We start from the raw sequence: 4,233 nt of genomic DNA, 5'->3' as shown, positions 1-4,233 counted from the left end.
AGACAGAGAGTGAGTGAGTCTCTCCTCTGCCTGCCCCGGGAGCCAAACAAATTGATTGTATTATTCCTGGCTGTTGGCAGTCGCTATAACATAACGCTATAAAACAAAATACAGCCATAGGAGCGGCGGCGGGGGTTTTATGCATCATGGGGAGATAGTTGATGGTTATCATTTTGAGAATATATGCAATGAGTTATAAAGCCCCCACACACCCACCTCGGCCTGACGGGAGTGACAGCGGAGGGGGCGGGTGTGTAAAAAATCTGAATAATATATAGTAGGAATCCTGTAGTAGGACAGTGAAATCTTATTTGCCATGCTCTTCTTTCTAATTACCTGTCAGTCAAAACGTCATTCATCATAAATTGTTAGTGTTGACCTGCTGGTTTGCACCTGGCATCAAGATTTTTGAAAAGCAAAAGAAGAGCCGCCCCCGTTGTTGAAGACTCTGCTGCAAAAAAACAAAGTAGAACTTCTGGCCAACTAAAAACTCTCAAGTGAGGCAGCATATATCATATATATTTACCGCTACACAGAAAAATGATTAATAGTGGCTATGCTCAGTTTGTACACAATGAAAAACATTTTGCTGAATAATATTCTTATGTTACTGTGCAGTGTTATCTTGATTAAACAGGAACACAACTCTGTGACGGTGAATGTTAAGACAGGACTTGTCGATAGAAAACAAATGTAAACAAATGTAACAATAATTGCATCAATAAAAGTAAGGAAATACATTCAAAAGTGAATGTTTCTATACATATGTTGTAGTATTGTCGGTGGGTTTGCAAAGCAGGCCCCAAGCCAGGAGCTAATGCTATTATGGAAAAGTTTGGAAACCTCTACTTTAAAGGGGAGAACTATGCACGTCTGGTTACTTTTTTCTCTATGGAGTGCATATTCTCACTGTCGTAAAAACTCACAGGTAATCCCCTTACCATGTGCATTTGTATTACCGAAGCCAGCGAGAAGGCAATCCATGGACCTATGTCTACCAAGGTTGGTAACGTTAACAAGAGATCACAGATAACCGGGTGTGTTTGTGTCGTAGTGCCGTAAAGAAGTCCATGTTTCTCTTATGACAAGATCTGTGACACTGGGTCAGAGGTGACGATCTTACAGTACAAGGTTGGTTTTTGGCCAAGAGACACCCCCATTCTCATAACAAGCCATTTAACCATCAGAAAATCTGAATTGATCATGGATGCTGCCTGATACGTGATGTCTGTCTGCATTCCTGAATGTGATTGTATGCAATGATGTATGATTATGTTGTATGTGCTGCTTTTGTATGTTTTGATTATACAGTATGTGCTGTCTCTGCATGATTGTACTGATGTTTCACTGTTCTCTCTTATCTTTATTGATTTATCTTGTCTCCTAGCTGTCCTGACGCTCTCTTTTCAAATCAATTTGCTGTAATATATTGTTTTTTTTAGGTGCCTATTGTCATCTGGCCAGGGACTACCTCGGGGACTGTTATTGATACAGTTGATTAATTGGGATTGTCCTCAACATAATAAACTAATAAACTAAACTAATTACTCTGAAGCAGTTTAATAAAAGTAAAAATATTGCATAGTTCAAAAAAAGATGAGGGAACTTAGTGGACTGTACCTGAATCTGAAGCATTTCCATAAGAGAGGGAAGTGAGATGTATGATGTTGTATGCCACAGGTTTGAAACTGCATTTTTGTTGTTGTGGTTTTGAAATGCAAACAGCCTAATTATCACAGTCATGATTATAGGTTTTTGTCACATGAGCTGCAATTTTGAAATGCTAATTGTAACGCTGGGTGATTACACAGATTCAACGTATTCCTTTCTAAATCACACACAATTATATCATTTATCAGAGAAGGGAGAGAGAAAAAAATGATTAATGCACCAAAAGAAGTGATTTAGTGTGATTATTATGTACGACATCATCTCAAAGCGAGCGCGCTTAATTCAGTGTCGTCTTTAGTAGATCTGGGAGATACAGTATTTGTGTCGTACTCCTCCGAGCGTCCGCACTTGAGTAATGAAAGAGGCCAACATGTTTTGGGGGGAGTAATCAGTATAACCTGGCTCTCCTCCCACCAGAGCCCATATTGCAGTCATACAGTGACTATATCACACACTATTAACCAGAATGACCCAGAACCCAGGTGGTGGGGTACTTATTCATCCCGCTGCTCCTTATGCAGCGTGGTGTAAACTCCGCACACACAAAAAAAAAACCCCTGTTATTAAAACACTTCCTTGGGACATAATTTACCACAGGCCGGTGAGCGTGGAGAAAGGTCTGTGCGTTTAGAATCCATTTCACTACTGAGGTAAAAAAAAAAGAAAAAAGGAAAAGAAAAAAAAAAAAAAAAAAAGCAACTATAGGTCCTCGGTAATTGCTACAACAACCTATGAACCTCTTTAATTTTCATACATCCTGAAGGGATCAAACGGTCGCGCTAGTCCTATACAGCCAGAGAGCTGAGGTTGTATGTGTAGGGAGGAGGAGGGGTGTAGTGTGTGTGTGTGTGTGTGTGTGTGTGTGTGTGTGTGTGTGTGTGTGTGTGTGTGTGTGTGTGTGTGTGTGTGTGTGTGTGTGTGTGTGTGTGTGTGTGTGTGTATGTGTCACCATGTGTTGTCACCAGCTCTCATTCGAGGACTGCCACCGCCACCGCCACTGCACAAAAACACACCCGGCCCCTGGGAGCCGCGGCCGGACTCGTGCAGAAATGAAGGAAGTGTCGTGGATGAAATATGATTTGAATGCTCGTGCTGGAAACGGTAGGGGGATATCACATTAGAGGCGTGTACAGTGTGTCTGCGTGCCCTAAAGACACAGAGGTTCATTACACAACCAGCTCTGATGTATCTGGGAGAATTTCAATGTTTATCGTTGTGGTCTCTCTCCCCTATATCACTGTTATGTTGTATTCTTCTCCTGAACTCGGCATGCAGAATGGAGAAGCGTGGCCTCATTTGTCTGCGTCGCCTGCTTTCCGGGTCAACGGCGACACAGCGACTGAATTGTGTCAGTGTGTTTTGTGGGATTTTACCCAATTTTAAAAAATAAAAAAAAGACAGAGGAAATTGATGTGGGGTTTTTTTGTGTGTGTTTTTTTTTTCAGTTTCCACAGTCGACCTGTAGCTAAGTGAGTGTTGTCATTAAAAAGCTGGTGACAAAGATGAGTATTATGGGGGGAACCACCTCGTGTATTTGGCAGAACACGACAGGTCCAATCACCGCAGCTTAAGGAGGCTTTACGCTCTCAAAGCATCATGGGTACTCCATCAATGATGAGACGACGGGGCTCGGAGGTGACACAATAGCCTTTTAAAAAACGCTTTAAAAGCAACTCTCCCTCCGCATACTGAGCAGCGTCGGAACAAAAAAAAAAAAAAGCAGTACTTTTCATCCATTTGGTCCCATCCTGAGTCAGGAGCTGTGCCGCCGTAGTATTACATCCAATTAAAAACACATCTGACGTCTGGGCTGTCAGACACCTTCCACCTTCAAAAACACTGTAGGATCTGATACTGTGGCTTTGTGACAGCTGGTTTTAGAAATACTATATATATATATATATATATATATAAGCAGGTTTCCTCAATGCATCTTGATCAGTGGGGGATTTGCTGTAACCTGAACGTCTCACCAGGCTGCAGAAGCCCCTCGCTGGCAGTGCCATCAGTTTGCATTGGTCAGCATCCACCATTACAAATGGATTCCGACGACTAAGCTTTTTTCTCCCTCTTCTTTTTAAACCTCCACTCACTGTCACTTTAGAGTCCATCCTCCATGCTTCACACTCTATCACAACTCAGCTTTTGTTGAATATATGTATAATCCATCCTGCCAGCAGTGGTTTATTGAGAAGAATATTCTCAAGTGTTGGACTGAATGTTGTCTGAGTGTTCATGATAATGATAATGACAATAATAATAAGGTTTCATTAGCGTGAAATGAAAGAACACAGCAATGTAAGGATATTTATGAGAGAAACTTGGTCAAAGAAATTCGTTTTTAGAAGCTGTATAGAGAACTGGTCCTTGGTCCTCAATACTGTCAACAGTGTTGGGCACTGACGCGTTCCTAAAAAAGTAATCACATTACAGTAACAGAGTAATGTAAGAGTTATAATTTCTTAAATAGTGATTAAATCATAGTTACAAGCCCAGGTAACTAACATTACCACTACAAGGCTCTCTGCATCTCTCACCCACACCTAAGCATCGTCTAGTAGG

The sequence above is a fragment of the Trachurus japonicus genome, chromosome 4 (assembly GCF_045865225.1).
Source record: "Trachurus japonicus isolate A0001 chromosome 4, Traja_1.0".
Lineage (NCBI taxonomy): Eukaryota > Metazoa > Chordata > Actinopteri > Carangiformes > Carangidae > Trachurus > Trachurus japonicus.
This window is presented reverse-complemented; position numbering follows the sequence as displayed.